This window comes from Miscanthus floridulus, chromosome 10 (assembly GCF_019320115.1).
Source record: "Miscanthus floridulus cultivar M001 chromosome 10, ASM1932011v1, whole genome shotgun sequence".
Taxonomy (NCBI): domain Eukaryota; kingdom Viridiplantae; phylum Streptophyta; class Magnoliopsida; order Poales; family Poaceae; genus Miscanthus; species Miscanthus floridulus.
The window spans coordinates 112,523,132-112,540,872 of NC_089589.1; the positions used below are offsets into that span (position 1 = coordinate 112,523,132).

The 17,741-nt window shown below is 43.9% G+C and overlaps 3 long non-coding RNA genes across 4 annotated transcripts; 2 read left to right on the plus strand and 1 right to left on the minus strand.

Moving 5' to 3' along the window:
• The first annotated feature begins 780 nt into the window (after positions 1-780).
• LOC136485349 (uncharacterized) lies at positions 781-4,681 on the plus strand. Its single transcript, XR_010766424.1, has 3 exons — positions 781-1,059; positions 1,211-3,376; positions 4,124-4,681. It is a non-coding gene; the product is annotated as an uncharacterized lncRNA (long non-coding RNA).
• A 1,935-nt stretch (positions 4,682-6,616) lies between these two features.
• On the plus strand, positions 6,617-10,446 carry LOC136485350 (uncharacterized). Its single transcript, XR_010766425.1, has 3 exons — positions 6,617-6,850; positions 6,972-9,118; positions 9,665-10,446. It is a non-coding gene; the product is annotated as an uncharacterized lncRNA (long non-coding RNA).
• Positions 10,447-13,962: 3,516 nt separating this feature from the next.
• On the minus strand, positions 13,963-15,680 carry LOC136485351 (uncharacterized). Of its 2 annotated transcripts, XR_010766426.1 has the most exons (4): positions 15,421-15,680; positions 15,055-15,214; positions 14,894-14,968; positions 13,963-14,568 (listed from the first exon to the last, which is right to left on the minus strand). It is a non-coding gene; the product is annotated as an uncharacterized lncRNA (long non-coding RNA). The 2 variants fall into 2 exon arrangements; XR_010766427.1 differs by lacking the exon at positions 14,894-14,968.
• Positions 15,681-17,741: the final 2,061 nt, after the last annotated feature.

Consider the following 17,741-nt stretch of genomic DNA (forward strand, 5'->3'; position numbering starts at 1 on the left):
AAAATTGGTATATCAGCCATGCTCACGGTCACGAGTGGCCTTAAAACCCTTATGGAATAGATGATCACTATTAATTATTCGTTTATGCTATTCATTATTCATGTTACATTAATCATGTGTTTACTATGGGATTAAAACAACTTGTTGCTACTCTTATGCCAAAATTGTGATAATTAAAAGGTGAATGTTGTTAAACCTGTGTCAAGCCTTTTGAACCCCATGAACTCCATGTTACCCTTGTTGAGTACGACACGTACTTACGCTTGTTTATTTTTCGTTATTTGGATAAAAATCCCGGATGGGTAACAGATGTCTATGGTAATGACGGCTTTCCTGAGGATTACTAGACTTGTGGTCAACCAGTTGATATCCCTGTGATATGGAGCTTCCGCGAGAGATTTTTCTTTATACTTCCGCTATATTTATATGAAGACTCTGCCTTATTATACGTGATGTAATAAACATTTGTGATGATATTATCTATAATTTATTGGCTTATGTGTGTGACTGATCTCTGGATACACATAATATTATGCATCTCATTTTATCCTTAAAATCGGGTGTGACAATAGGATTCCTATAGAAATTCACATGAATCAGATTAATTTTACAGAAAAAAAACACAAGTTAAAAAATCCTGCAATCAAAAGGATATGTTGACCAATTCGAAAAAAAAAGGAGAGGAAGAAAAAAAAAGATATGATGACCGAAGTGCGTATTGGGCTATAAACCGAGACGGGGCATTGCAGGCCATATAGGATGATGGGCCGAAGGCTCTTTTCTCCGGTCCAGAACGGCATCTCCGCGCGGGTGGCTCTCGAGCTCCCAGTCCCAGGGCGGCGGCCTCGTCGTCGTCGAGCAGCAGTGCGGAGTGAGGCCACCTCGCCTGGGAACCCTAACCTCCCATTCCCCAATCCACTCCCCTCCCCATCTCATCCGTTTCCCGCGGTCTCGACGGGACGCGGTGGAGTGGCGACCCGCCGCAGCCGGCATACGGCGGAGGCAAGGAGTCAGAGCGGCGGCAGCGGCGAGCAGAGCAAGCACCGAGCTGGGCAGCAGGTCAGTACTCAGCCCCTGAATCTTTCCTCATTATGCTTGGAAAAAGCGCGTTTCATTCAACTCAAGGGTCCAAAATGTTGATGTCCGATCCGACAGTGAATGGAACCAGTGACGCATCTTTTTTTTTTTTTTTTTGGTTGTTGAAATGCAGCAATTAGTTGAAGACTTAGGACATGACGAAGAAACAGAAGACAATGGATTTGAAGTCTTTGTGGGAAAGGTCTGGGAAGGCGCATAAGACCGCTTCCACATCGGTGCCGAAACCTCCGTTGATTTTGATTCAGAGCTTGAGGTTTATTTTGCGCCAAGGTTTGGCTTTTCGTGGGCATGACGAAATCAAAGACTCGCTGAACCAAGGGAATTTTCATGAGCTCTTGAAATGGCTGGCAGACAATTTTTGGATGGAGCGAACAAGGCGGTTCTGCTGAATGCTCTGAACGATCCGGAGATGACCGGTCTGAAAATGATGGAAGGTCTCGTTAACGCTTGTGCCAGAGAAACTACTAGGCTTATCAGGCAAGACCTTGGGGAGGAAAAATTTGCAGTACTTGCTTGTCTATTTACCGATGCTTGCCATAATGAACAGCTGGTTGTTTGCTTGCGGTATGTCTGACAAGAAAGGGAGGGTAGTTGAGAGGTTTCTTGGGGTTGTGCATGTTGAGAACCCGGAGGCCGCAACAATTAAAGCTGCAATTGAATCCTTGCTCAGGGATCACTCTTTGAGCTGGTCTAGGGTCTGAGGACAGGGGTATGATGGAGCAGGCAACATTAGGGCTCCCGTGAAGGGTCTAAAGAAAATAATCATGGATGAGTTTCCTTCCGCTCACTATGTCCATTGCTTTGCGCAGGAACTGCACTTGGCATTTGTTCCTGCTCTTAAGGAGAATGGTGCTTGTGCTGATTTCATTGAGCAACTTGGATTTTTGGTGAGCTTGCTTGAAATATCCTGCAGAAAAGCTCAAATGCTTCAAGTACCTGAAGCTCAACAGGTTCTTGAAGGTTTGAATCATGAGAAGTGCTTTAGTAAATGGTATGATCCTGGTTGGGGATTTCATTATAAAACTTGCTTACAAATTTACATACTGTATCCCATCATTCGAAGTGTTCTCATCATGATTGGAGGAGACCATACTCACGGTGCAGAGGCTGTCAATGCTTGAAAAATGTTGATATATTTTGAGTCATTTGAGTTTGTTTTCATGACACATGTTGATGAATGTATTGGCTGCACATATACCTTAAATAGAAGTTTGCAAATGAGAGGCAGTTTCATGGTCAATGGCATTAGACTCATTGATAATACAATGCATCAGTTAGAAGTAATGTGAGGGGATGATGAATGGGTAAAATTTCTTAACACTACTTTTTGTGCGAAGCATGACATCAAAGTCCCTAGCATGGATGATATTTATGAGCCAGTTTTAAAACCAAAGGGGTTCTTGAGAAAAGTCAAGAATCTCCAACATTACGTTGTCGAAATTTTGACAAGCATCCTTGATAGAGCACTCCAAGAGTTAAATGACAGGTTTGATGAGATGAACACAGATTTTCTTCTTAGTGTGGCATCACTAGATCCAGCAAAATCATTTTACCCGTATAACAAGGACAAGTTACTTAAACTTGCTAGGTCTTATCCAGAGGCCTTCTCAAGCACAGATTTGTTGCATCTTCCAAGCCATCTTACACGGTTTATTGCTGATATGCGTGAGGATGAAAGGTTTAGAAAAGTGAAAAGTTTTGTTGAGCTTTCTGTTATGCTTGTCAAAACCAAGAAGAGCCTCAAACATCCTCTTGTTTACAAGCTTCTTAAATTGGTGCTGCCTCTTCCCATAGCAACTGCTAGCGTTGAAAGGGTATTTTCTGCAATGGATCTTGTTAAGAATAAGCTGACAAATAGAGTGGGGGAACAATTATTGAATGATTGCCTGGTTACATTCATTGAGAGGGAGGTTTTCATGCAAGTTAAGGATGAGGCCTTGGCATCTTGCTTCCAAACCATAGTAGGAGCATAAAGCCACAAGGAGCGCTGGCTGTAGAGCTGAAGCTAATGGTGAGTAATTCATTATGGACTGAGGTGCAAGAGGGAGCTGTTATGGGTTTTAGTATGCTTGAAGCCAAGTCCGTAACAAAACATGTGACCTGACTCTGCCTACTCTTGATGAGAGGAACCCTTGCCGCATTATGCATGACATGCTGTTTTGCTGCATGAATTACTATGGGCTCCTTGCCGAGGATCAGAGCAAGCTGGATGTGCCCATTGCTCTTACTCCAGAGAACTACCTGTCAAGGTATCTTCAGACTCTTGTATCGAAAGCAGGTATGCCAAACTCTATCCACCATACTCTGAAGTTTTTGTTATGATCGACACCTTAGTCACATTTGTGTATAATCTTGGTGTTTTTCTGGTACAGAGACTGCACATTTCTCTCTTAATTCTTTGCAATGTTGCTCCGTGTCTTGATCAGTAGAATCGTAGTCAACTGCTTATTTCTGATCTATTATTGTAGTAGCTGCACAATAAATGATCTCTAGCAGTTGTTGGTTAGTTTGGCAGTGCATATTGGCCCTTCTAGGCTGGCCGTTGTATATATGTGCATATGCTTCTCAGTCAGCCATTTTGTTATACTTGGTATCAATTCTAGTTTATATTATCTCCATTTGATGAGTGTTGAACAGTGTTTCCTTTCTAGCCTTGCCATGTATGCAAGTTTCTTTCGTTTAGGGCTATAGGATCACCGTATTTAAACTTTAACACATACTGGTCTGTACACTCCGTGCTGTCTGATTATAAATTATAGTATTTTATTAGGTTGGACTGGAGTAGTCAAGTGGGCAGATGATGAAAACATCTATGATGTCTCATGATGGTCTCCTGAAAGCTTATTGATGCAAAATTGTTTTCTGATGCTAAGCTCCAATAATTCCTGTTTGGAAGATTTACCCACTGATACCATAATGCAGAAATGATGCTACTCTTGGTGGTTCTTTAATCATTCGCATTGTCAAGTCACTATCTTTTCTGAACGTTGATAGTAGCTTTTGGATCATGGTGCTGATTTGGCAGGCTAAAATTGTCGACATCCTCTTGTTTATGGTGATGGTCACATCTGAGAAGCACATTGACCTGTCATTGGCCAGCCCATTCAGTGGCGGTCCCCCTGTTAGGGTGAAACAAGCCGAAGTGGGCAAATTGGGCGGTAGCTGTGCCGGTGGTGAGGAAGAAGATGAGGAAGGACTAATGATAAGATAAAGAGCGTGACTACTAGATGTTTAACGCTGTGTGTAGCCGTCTACTCGTCTTCAGATGTTAAAGATTTGAGTGGCAGGTGTAGCCTAGCCCAAGATCTGCAGCCTGTGTGTTGGGAAGTGTCAGCAGGCCCTCATTCAGATGGATGCTTTGTTTGTTTCACGCTGTGTAGGCTACGACGCTAGCTCAAGTTTTGGTATCTCTGGAGCTGTTCTTTGGAAGTTGGAATGTAGTTGCACTATGCTGTATAATTTTTTTTTGGGGTACAGCTCTAGTCTAGTATGCTATATCGTGTTAAAAGTGGTGATAAATATTGGCAGGTTGACTTGAGGTTCACACACCAGTGATGCATCCATGCTGCCACTTTGATATCATCTTAACAAAAGCATTACACAAATTATTGTTCCCATCATCTGGTTGCCTGCTGTTTTTCACGGCCTCATGATTGGTACCATGCCCACGCTTAGCTTCATTCATCCTTGTTAATTAGGAGAATTGAGATAGGCATTGTGTTAAATTTTATCTTGTTAGTTAGGAGAATTGAGATAGTAGCATTGTGTTAAATCTTGGTGTCTGGATGTGTTGCTTGCTGCTCCTTGCTGCATTTTCCAGTATCTACAATGTGCCATAAAAGTCTGACAGTGCTGAAAAGATGCGTAAAATCGTGCGAACTTGCCGTTACCAATGCCATATCTGAACCTGAAATCTTGTTGAAAATAGTTTTAACGAATTTATGAGACATAGTTCTTGTAAGATTCTAGGAAAACGATATGCACTCTCAACCAAATCTATAGGAAATGAAATCCTCCAAACCAAAGTGCGTATGCAACGCGCGGAAGGCCAACTTTTTTTTTTAGAAAGAAAAGACAAGAGTAGGAAAAAGGTTATTTGGCCTCCCTCAACTATTGTATAAGTTCAATTTACCACCGTTAGTTAGAAAATCATTTTTTTTTACCCATCCAACTATTAAAATTGTCCGGTTTACCTTTCGGAGCTGTTTTGAGAGTGGTTTTAGCTGTCGTGGCGTTGCGTCAGCCATCTTATATGGCGCAAAGTCAGCCACGATGGAGATAAATCAGAGTTTCATGATAGTTTAGAAATCAATTAGACTTTGTAAAAGAAGTTATACAAATATTTTTTTTAAAATTATCTGAATATTTTTCTATAATAAATATACATTTACAAATACTAAAATCTGATTTAATACTATAAAATTTATTTAACTCAGGAAGTTGCTTTCTAAAATCATGCTATATCTTTTCGTTCCTTTCTTAAAATCATTTGAATCTTATACGGTCTCCTAAAATTTGAATAGGCTAAACACGAAACAGAGGATACAAACCAAAATAAATAGTGTGGAGCGCCGTGCAACCCACCACGTAAACTACTAAAAGTTTCTTGGCGGCAAAATGTCACATGTACAAGAAATCCAAACAAAACATATAATTCAAACTCTGATTGCATATTAGCAACATGTATCATGTGGTTTAACTTTGTAGCAACGTTGTCTTCTTCAAGGGACACACGACAATGCCTTGTATAGGCTCATTGGACCATTAGCAGCAGTTGACATGCGACTTCTTAGTCTCCCAAACCAACTTCTGTGACTTGGCCGATAACATCTGAATGGACATGACCACTTCCTTTTTTTTCTGTTGTCGCCGTTGTAGGTTTGGACATTCACGGATAGCGCATGATTTAGCAAAGCGGCATTTTGGATATTTTTTTGAAAACTTGTTTATACAAATTTTTAGGAGCATGATTTTAGGAAAAATATGAATCATGTTTCATATTTTTTTGAAAACTTATTTGCACAAATATTTGGATATTTTTCTTGAAAAAATATTTCTACAAACTTTTTATAAAGTATAATTGGCCACCCTGAATTATAGCTCCCTCGTGGCTGATTTGGTGTCACATAGGACGGCTGATGTCACGCCACGCCAGCCAAAACCACTCTTAAAATCGCTTATGAAGGTAAACCGGATGGTTTCATTGAGGGCTCCTTTGGAAGCAAAGGGGAGCAAAACCCAGGGATGGAAACCCCCCACTGAGAACTAGAATGATAATTAAAATGATATCCCCATGGATTACCCACCCAGGGAAAAGTCCGGGATGCCGGAGGAATTGGAGTTTCCAAATTAAGCCGGGAGGAGTCTAAATCCGATTATCTATTTTTTAGGGGAATCTGATTTTTTTTTTTTTTGAGAAACATCTGATTTTCTAATTGAGAGAGGTAAATCGTGTAATAGTTTCTTTTAGGCACAAGAGTACTGGGCCGTATATTGTGATGGGCCGAAGCCTCTTATCTCCGGCCCAGAACGGCATCTCCGCGTGGGTGGCTCTCGAGCTCCCAGGGCGGCGGCCTCGTCGTCGTCGAGCCGCAGGAGTGAGGCCACCTCGCCTGTGAGGCTGGGAACCCTAACCTCACACTCCCCTCCCCCAACTCATCCGCCTCCCGCGGTCTCGACGGGACGCGGTGGAGTGGCGACCCTCCGCAGCTGGCATACGGCCGAGGCGACGGCGGTGAGCACACCGAGCAGGGTCAGTACCCGAATCATTCCTCACTAGGCTTAGAAAATGCGCGTTTGATTCAGCTCAAGGAACCGATCCCACAGTGAATGGAACCAGTGACGCATCTTTTTCTTTGGTTGTTGAAATGCAGAAATTAGTTGAAGACTTAGGACATGACGAAGAAACAGAAGACAATGGATTTGAAGTCTTTGTGGGAAAGGTCTGGAAAGGCGCAGAAGACCGCTTCCACCTCGGTGCCGAAACCTCCGCCGATTTTGCTTCGGAGCTTGAGGTTTATTTTGCTCCAAGGGTTGGCTTTTCGGGGGCATGACGAAATCAAAGACTCGCTGAACCAAGGGAATTTTCTTGAGCTCTTGAAATGGCTGGCAGATAATTTGGATGGAGCGAACAAGGCGGTTCTGCAGAATGTTCTGAACGATCCTGAGATGACCAGTCCGAAAATGATCGAAGCTCTGGTTAACGCTTGTGCCAGAGAAACTACTAGGCTTATCAAGCAAGACCTTGGGGAGGAAAATTTTGCAATACTTGCCTGTCTATTTACCGATGCTTGCCATAATGAACAGCTGGTTGTTTGCTTGCGGTATGTTGACAAGGGAGGGAGGGTAGTTGAGAGGTTCCTTGGGGTTGTGCATGTTGAGAACCCGAAGGCCGCAACAATTAAGTCTGCAATTGAATCCTTGCTCAGGGAACACTCTTTGAGTTGGTCTAGGGTCTGAGGACAGGGGTATGATGGAGCAGGCAACATGAGGGCTCACGTGAAGGGTTTAAAGAAAATAATCATGGATAAATCTCCTTCCGCTCACTATGTCCATTGCTTTGCGCAGGAACTGCACTTGGCACTTGTTCCTGCTCTTAAGGAGAATGGTGCTTGTGCTGATTTCTTTCAGCAACTTTGTTTTTTGGTGAGCTTTCTTGAAATATCCTGCAGAAAAGCTCAAATGCTTCAAGTACCTGAAGCTCAACAGGTTCTAGAAGGTTTGAATCAAGCGAAGTTCTCTAGTAAAAGGGATGATCCCGGCCTTGGATTTCATTATAAAACGTGCGTACAAATTTCCATACTGTATCACACCATCCGAAGTGTTCTCATCATGATTGGAGGAGACCATACTCACGGTGCAGAGGCTGTCAATTCTCGAAAAATACTGATATATTTTGAGTCATTTGAGTTTGTTTTCATGACACACATGTTGATGGATGTATTGGGATACACATATACCTTAAATAGATCTTTGCAAATGAGAGACAGATTTATGATCAATGGCATTAAGCTCATTGATATTACAAAGCATCAGTTAGAAAAAATGCTGGGGGATGATAAATGGGAAAAATTTCTTAAAGATGTCACTACTTTTTGTGCGAAGCATGACATCAAAGTCCCAAGCATGGATGATATTTATGAGCCAGTTTTAAAACCAAAGGGGTTCTTGAGAAAAGTCAAGAATCTCCAACATTACCATGTTGAAATTTTCACAAGCATCGTTGATAGAGCACTTCAAGAGTTGAATAACAGGTTTGATGAGATGAAAATAGATTTTCTTCTTGGCGTGGCATCACTTGATCCAGCTTGTTCATTTTACCCATATAACAAAGACAGGTTACTTGAACTTGCTAGCTCTTATCCAGAGGACTTCTCAAGCACAGATTTGTTGCATCTTCCAAGCCAGCTTACACGGTTTATTGCTGATATGCGTGAGGATGAAAGGTTTAGAAAAGTGGAAAGTTTTGTTGAGCTTTCTGTTATGCTTGTTAAAACCAAGAAGAGCCTCAAACATCCTATTGTTTACAAGCTTCTTAAATTGGTGCTGGTTCTTCCTATAGCAACTGCTAGCGTTGGAAGGGTATTTTTTGCAATGGATCTTGTTAATAATAAGCTAACAAATAAAGTGGGGGACCAATTATTGAATGATTGCCTGGTTCCATTCATTGAGAGGGAGGTTTTCATGCAAGTTAAGGATGAGGAATTGGCATCTTGCTTCCAAGCCATAGTAGGAGCATAAAGTCACAAGGAGCGTTGGATGTAGAGCTGAAGCTAATGGTGAGTAATTCATTATGGACTGAGGTGCAAGAGGGAGCTGTTATGGGTTTTAGTACAAAGCAAGTGACCTGACTTTACTCTTGATGAGAGGAACCCTTGCCACATTAAGTATGAAGTGCTGCTTTGCTGCATGAGCTACTATGGGCTCCTTGCTGAGGAGCAGAGCAAGCTGGACGTGACCATTGCTCTTACTCCAGAGAACTACCTGTCAAGGTATCTTCAGACTCTTGTATTCAAGGCAGGTATGCCAAACTCTATCCATCATACTCTGAAGTTTTTGTTATGATCGACACCTTAGCCACATTTGTGTTTCTCTTGGTGTTTTTCTTGTACAGAGACTTCATGTTCTCTCTTGATTCTTTGCAATGTTGCTCCGTATCTTGATCAGTAGCATCGTAATCAACTGTTCATTTCTGATTTGTTTTTGTAGTAGCTGCACAATATTGGTTACTTTGGCACTGCATATTGACCCTTCTAGGCTGGCCATTGTATATGTGTGCATATGCTTTTCAGTCAGCCATTTTCTTATACTTGGTATCCATTCTAGTTCATATATTGTCTCCATTTGATGAGTGTTGAACTGTGAATCTATCAGTCTACATCATAGACAACTATGCTACAAGCATCATCACATGCCTCTTCCTTGGACCTTTTCCTTTCTAGCCTCGTCATATGTCATGTATGCAAGTTTCTTTGGTTTAGGGTTTAGGGGTATAGGATCACCTTATTTAAATATACTGGTATGTACACTCTGTACTGGCTGATTATAAATTCTAGTATTTTGTTAGGTTGGACTGGAGCAGTCAAGTGGGCAGATGATGAAGACACCTACTATGTCTCATGATGGTCTCCTGAAAGCTTATTGATGCAACATTGTTTTGTGATGCTAAGCTCCAATAATGTGTGTTTGGAAGATTTACCCACCGATACCATAATGCATAAATGATGTTACTCTTGGTGGCCCTTTAATCATTTACATTGTCAAGTCAGTATCTTTTCTGAACATCAATAGTAGCTTTTGGATCACTGTGCTGGATTGGCAGGCAAAAGTATCAACATCCTCTTGCTTTTGGTGAGGCCTGAGTCTGAGATGCACATGGACCTGTCATTGGCAAGCACATTCAGTGGCGGTCCCCTTGTTAGGGTGAAAGAACCAGAATCGGCAAGTTGGGCGGTGGCTGTGCTGGTGGTGAGGAAGAAAGGAATGACTAATGAGAAGATAAAAAGTGCGACTTCTGTTTAACAATGTATAGCCGTCGACTCGTCTTCAGATGTTAAAGAGTTCAATGGCAGGTGTAGCCCAGCCCAGATCTACAGCCTGTGTTTGGTTTCAGAGTTTTAGCAGGCCGTCATTCAGGTGGCGGCTTTGTTCATTTCACGCTGTGTACGCTAGCTCAAGTTTTGGTATCTCTGGAGTTTCCTTGGAAGTTGGAATGTAGTTCCACTATGCTGTATATATATTTTTTAGTACAGTTCAAGTCTAGTATGCTAGTATGTCGTGTTAAAAATGGTGATAAATATTGGCAGGTTGACTTCAGGTTCAGACACCAGTGATGCATTCATGTCTGCCACTTTGGTATCATCTTAACAAGAGCATTACACAAATTACTGCTCCCATCATCTGTGTTGCCTCCTGTTTTTCACGGCCTCATGATTGGTGCCATGCCCACGCTTGCTTTCATTGATCCTTGTTAGTTAGGAGAATTGAGATAGTAACAGTGTGTTAAATCTTACTAGTGATTTGCGTGCGCCCATGCGCGCCGAACAGAAAACCGGATTTCTAAACTGGATGCAAGTTGTTCAAATACTACATGTATATTACATGAAACACAAAGCTGAATTTCTAAACTGGGATGCGAGGTGTCGAAATAGTACATATATATCTTACATGAGACAGTTCTAGGTTTGGATATTCTTAATTTCTATCTCTGTGACATATGCTGTATCATCATCGATGCTGAAAGTGTGTTCTTGTTTCACTCGAGGAGGCATGTTTCATGGAGAAGGGGTGATGCTGCGGCTTAAAGACAGATGATCGAATATCTTGGGAAGGTGATCCTCTTCCTCCATCGCGGAGTGTTTCCTGTGTAGGGAGTTCTTAAGAAGAGATGGGAATAGGTAGGCCTGAATCGAGCAAAACAACAAACAAACACATTCCCAAATATACGCTGCATCTATTTCCTTGTTCACCATCAAAAGTACAGATCAACAATTTGTCCATAGCTCAGCCGCAAAAGAACCTAAACAGTCTAAGCAGCGGAACCTCTTTAAGAACCGGTGGACGATGATCGAGAGTTTTTTGTTACAGCTTGGTGTTGGCATCCGCAGTTCATCCTCGATGAACAGATTATTTATATTCGTGAACCAAGAGTGCCAGGGGTTGCGCTGGAGGTCCAGGAATCGGCTCCGGGTCTACGTTATTTGATCCGTATACGACTTGTTGCTCACCAAGACTACAGTACACCACCCCAATCGCCGGGTAGGGGTGACAATGGTGGTCATGACGACGAAGGGGGAGATGACAATGATGGGATCAATGGCAACGATGAAGCTGGAGCCGTTGGTGATGTTCACTCTGGGAGTTCATACCCTGATTATGACCCAACTCCGAGGAGGGACAGTGATTTAGATGACTCTGGGGATAGCAACTATAATCATTATCACCCAGGTCAAGTTTATTGCAAGGCCGGGCTTGAGTCTACAACCATCCAGGTGGGGAGTTTCTGCTGCCCTCTCAGTCCGGAAGTGCTTGCTAGTGGGGATGACGCGTTCTCCGTGGTGCCTTCATCCCCTGCTGTTGTTCAGGGGTCGCTGGAACGTTGGGAGATGCTGTCCGCTCCTCGGACCCCTGGAAGCGCACTGAAGATCCACTCTTCCTCCTGTTCGACGTTGATCCGGAGGACTTTGCGGCCCCCCTCTCTTCTGCCGCGGCGTGGCTTGTCACCTGCTACGGGCGTGGTGGGCTGCTTCTTGCGCCATGCTCCACATTTGTTGCAGGATGGGCAAAGCATGTGGACTCCGCCCCCGGTGATCCAGGATGATTGGTGGGCCAAACATGTGGCCTCTGAATTTGAGGCGGGGAAGGAGAGGGCCGTGATGCAACCTGGCCTGAACTCTGTTGACTGGTGGTCGGACATGGTTGAGATGGAATGGGCGGAACAGGACAACAATGTACGAAGCCATGATGCCTCTCTCGCTGCACCTGTGTTGAGTCTAGCAGGATCGGAACTTCCTGATCATGTGCTGGAGTTGCAGGAGGAGGGTGTTTCTGCTGGTGCAGTGGCTGATTACCAGCGGGGGGCGCCACGGTCCATCCAGGATCTGCTGGAGGAAGAGGTGTGTCTTCCTTTCCGTTCACCGATTATCAAGGAGAGGCCAAGACTGCGGCGTGCTCGGACTCCGGTCTCGGGGCGGACCGTCAGGAGAAGCGGGCGTCTTGCTGCCCGTCCGCACGCGGCAAATGCCACGGCTCAGGCGCAGTGCGTGTTGCTGAAGAAGTTGGGGTGCCGGTGAGGGATGATGGCCCTAAGGCCGAGCTGGAGGGGTTGGTCAAGGTGGCGTTCCGCGGCGACATCACGGCGCGCAAGAGGGTCGCTCTCCAAACTTTCCTGGAGGGGAAGGTGGACCTGGTGGCCATGGGCCTGGACGTGGCTGGGGTGGACGAGGCCCTCAACTGAGGACTTGGTGTTGTCTGCTGCTGTGTTGCACCTTGGTTTCTTAATGTCGACGAACTTTTCTTGTTTCAGTTGGAACGTGCGTGGCCTCAACGATCGTGCGCGTTGTAATATAGTCAGGGAGTTCATTGGGATGGAGAAGCCATCCATTGTCTGTATCCAGGAGACCAAACTCTCCAGTTTCTGTAATTCGGTGTCTAATGAACTTTTAGGATCGGCTTTTGACTATGATTTTGTCCCTTCTGTTGGGGTGGCGGGGGCATTCTGTTGGCTTGGAGGAGGGATCGTTGGACTGTGTCTAGTATCTCTAAGGGGCGTTTCTCCATCTCTGCCAAGCTCGAGGAAGGAGGCCCTGTGACCCGATCATGGTGGTTAACCGTGGTCTATGGACCTCAGGAAGATGGTGATAAGGTGGAGTTCCTCCAAGAACTATTGCACTTCAGGGAGCAATGTGCTTGGCCCTGGATGATCACCGGAGATATGATTTATCGTGCTAGTGATAAGAATAATGACAGGCTTGATAGGCGAGGCAAGGAGAGGAACGCCAGAACTTTCAACGGTGTGGGGCGCCCGGCGGCGGAATTGGCTGCGCTTATTCAGGATGAGGCTTCGTCGTGGTGCCAGGCGGGCTTCACACATTTGCGGCTGCTGCTGTCCGTTTTGGGGGCTTGATCCAGCCTGCTGCCCGCGCTAGTCGCAACATGTAACTTGGTGTAATCCCCCGTGTGCTCTGGTGTGGTGTGGGGTGTGTGTTTTTGGTAACCAGAGTGTTACCATGCTTGTTGTTTGTTCTAAAAACTTATGTTTTGCTTAATGAAATACACGCTTTGGCGTGCTCTAAAAAAAAGAAAGCAATGACATTGGCTTGCTATATCTTCACACCTCTCTGAATCACACTAGTTAATAGCAGCACCAACATTTGCCACTTCGGTAGCTCTGGTTGGCGAAGAAACAGACGCACGAGCTACCTTTCAATCCCTGAGCTACCCATAGACATTTTGTACTCCTAGGTAGTATGATACTGCCTGTAGGGTAGCCAGCCCATATGCACGGGCATGATCTGACTGCATAGGAAACCAAATGAAAATGCTCTGATTCCCCTGAATGACACCTGGCAGCGGCAACTCAACTCCACCCTGCACATGACAGACACATCCTCAGGAATTTCACAAACCAAAGACATATAGGGTAAAGAACAACGAAATCACACTCCATGTGCAGCTGCTATAAGAAAAAAAACATAAGCAACTCGATGAAATCAGACACACCACACCACACTGCAGGCCTAAAAACCCAGGAAAGAAAACAAAGCAGTTGAGGGAAAGAAACTCACCGAATCTAGCTAATTTTCAATTTCTTGAAAACAACAACTCCCTTTCGTTGGCCACCCTGCAGCATAAAGCACACATAAAAGAAGCATCAGGAACAATGGAAGAAAAAATGCGAGAAACACACAAAAGGCAAAAGGCAAAAGGCAAAGACCAAGAACTCAGATATGTTCACCAAGATTCCAAAGACCAATCAAGCTAGTTGCAAGTTTCATCGCCTTTTTTTTGTATTGCTTCATTGCGTGATCCACTTATGCTTTATATATTATTTGGAAATGCTAACAAGGAACTATATAAATTGGCAATCCAGCAAGGCAATTCCTGAGGAGTGAGCAACAAAAATCAAGTTGCAATCCAGTAATGCAAGCTGGTAGCCTAAGTAGAAAACAACTAAGAAGAGGTAGGTGGCTAAAATGCAGAGATCTTTTTTACTACACTCTAACACATTGACCCTATCTATGTAGAGGGGATGGAACCCAGTCATGGAAATATTACTAAAATGGGCTATGGCATAAATAAACCAAGATTAAGACATATATTTGCTTGTAGATTTATATTTCATTTCAAGTATAAATCGCTTTCCTCGGTAGCTATGCACAGAATCACACACATGTATCATAGGCAGTCATCTGAAGTATAGAACAAGGTCACTTTCCTCGGTAGCTCAGATTGTTGTCAACCAGAGGAGATCTGCACACACATAGATGGAGAAGTCATTAGGCTTTGGTATGATAACACTAAACTATTAAAGGGTCTAAATCTAAACAACTCATAGGCACCATGTGCTACCTTCTGGCCTCCCTGTGTCCAATTAATTTTATGTGGTATAGGATATAGTATTTTGTATCAAGACAACTCCAATAAAATAGCAAGTTCTATAACTCCATAAATCGTGAAATATTTGCCTAAATAAAAAATGACCTTTTTCCCCTTATGGGGCAAAGCAAGATGGTAACAATTTGCAACAGGGAAATTGAAAATATGAGATGCTAATGTCAATTGGGAGCTTTCTAACCTTTGTCTAGGCAACAAACACATATGGTATGGTAGAGTATAAGTCAAATCGAGATATGAACATGAACCAGTAAATCTGCCCAAAGCAAATAAAAATGGATCAAAACAGATATCGAAATAATCAAGCAAAGGGATAAAAGAAAAGAAGGGAAACCAAAATACCATGCTTCATCTCTGCTATGCAAGTAGCAGCGTTCATCTACTCCGTTGCCCACCTTCTTCCTTTTCTGTTTCCCAGCTTCATCCATGCTTCTGGCTAATCAGATACTGTGGTCAGCGCCTATCTACTTCGCTGCTATGCACAGAACCCCACACCTGAAATCTTTGATCCGATATTGAGTAGAGCGAGATTATGCTGTAAGTGTAGGGAAGGAGAAATATGCCGAATGGAGGAAGAAAGAAATAGAAACAGCCGCCATCTGCAGTCAACAAAAGAGATAAGAGTAGTCCAAAGGAATGAGAACTGAGGAGACCACAAATCCATTAAATGCAAGGAGAAAATAGCCTAAAACCGATAGGCACATACACAAATCTGATGAAGCCCCCTCATGTGATTCACGCTCCTCGGCCGCATTCACAGCGCCGCCCCCTCATGTGATTCACGCTCGACCTCCTCTCCTCCTCCCTGTTCGAGCGGGGGAGGAGGGCGCGCCGCTCACGCACCGCGACCATTAAGCGGCATCCCGCTCCCATTCACCGCCACCATCGCTACCCGTGGCTGGCTCCTGGCCTCCGCATGGGCCACTGTCGCTCCATCGAAACGCAGCGCAGCAACTGCTCCCCTGTTGTTTCCCCTTCGTCGGACCAGGACCTAGGAAGCACAGTTAAAAGATCAAGATGCCAAAACGGTGGCTGAATTAGATTAATTCTAAATTTTATGTAATAATTAAGTCCTACACTTAACCCACTTTACTCCCTGTGTCTAGAATGTGTTTCTATTGTTTTACCACATAAAAGTTTTGCACCCTAAGTTCCAATCATACTCTAGCATGACAATTCTAGGAATGTAAAGACATGAAATGAATTGCTCAAATGTAAATGCTCAAAGTAAAGAGAGGAAAAGGAACACAACGATGTTTTTCCGAGGTATCGGAGAGTCCCCACTCCTCACTAGTCCTTGTTGGAGCACCCGCGCAAGGGTGTAGCCCCCCCTTGATCCGCGCAAGAATCAAGTGCTCTCTATGGGCTGATTCTTTGACACTCCGTCACGGTGAATCGCCCACAACCGCTCACAACATGACTTGGTCATCCACAAGCTCCGTCGGATGATCACCAAGCTCTCAATCACCACCAAGCTGTCTAGGTGATGGCAATCACCAAGAATAACAAGCAGAAACTCTCACTTGACCAAGACAAGTCTAATGAGAAAGGTGGATGCACACTTGCTACTCTCTATTTACTAATGAGGTCCTTAATCTTGGATTCTCAAATTTTAATCACCTCACTAGGCTTTTGCTCTCCCTTGCACTCCAAAGGTGTTTCTCAGCTGAACAAATGGGCAAGAGATGTCCTATGTACGAGTGGAGTAAGTATTTATACCCCCTCATTCAAAACATAACGTTTGGAGGCTGAATCAGCATTCTACGGGTTGACCGGACGCTCTGGTCAGTTATACCCGTCACTGTGTCAGAGAGAGCCGTTAAGTTATGACCGGACTCTGACCAGCATCCGGTCAGCACCAACCGGACGCGTCCAGTCAAGAAAAAATCATTCTGGAACCTTAGTGGAGTCGATCGGACGTAGGCACCCCAGCGTCCGATCAGCACCAACCGGACATGTCCGATCAAGAAAAAGACTCTAAAACCTCTCTGGAGTTGACCAGACGCTGGCACTCCAGTGTCCGGTGCTCCTCCACTCAGCGTCCGTTTAGTACCATAGGACTGCAGTTCATCGAATGAACTGACTGGACTCATGTGTAACAGAACCGACCAATTATACGAAATTAAGTAAGAAAATCATCCGCCAGAGCAGACGATTTAGCAAACTTAAGCCCGTATAACCCGGTAGTCCGTGAAATCACGAAGGATTTCAAACCAACTCACATACCAGCCAAGATCGTAATAAGTTTAGCGGTCACCATCACATATTACATAAAAGTTTGCATCACCGGTACATCAGAGTTTAAACATAGTTATTACAAAACGAGTTCGAATAAAAGTAGCGGAAGCCATTTGTTCAAAACCACACACTCACACGGAGTTCAAATACAGTGCCAGCTAATGATCATCTCCAACAAAAGCATTAGGTGAGACGTAAGGAATGACCATGCCCATGGTCCTAAGCATCACCCATCGCAGGATAAAGGCAATTGATACAGTAGCCATAATACATCTGCCCATCTGCAACAAGTGGGAATAAAACCCTGAGTACGAGAAGGTACTCAGCTAGACTTATCCAACATAACCAAAAATAAAGTGACACCAAGGATTATGAAGGGCTTTATAGTAGGGTAGCTGACTCATTTACAAAAAGAGGCAGTTTTAGTATTTCAAGAACCTTTCCAAAAGCATTATTGTCAAGTTAATTATTATTAACCTGTCGACTACATTTAAACCTATACTAGAGCAAGCATGTGATTAAGCAAATAATGATAACCAATGATCATTAACGACTTCCATAATGTCATATTCATTATAGCTGTCCAAGTGTTCCATCAACATTACTATGATGAAGTCACTCAAGTCAAGTGCTCACTATCCAGGAGCGATGGCGATTCGAATCGATTCCTAACCAGCTGGTGATTCATTCCTTACACAAACCTCACTCACCCGCTAAAGTGAGGTATCGGTCATCGAGTCAACTATCTAGGAAAATCTCGAGTTTGCCAGGAACCACATGTACCCGGGGGC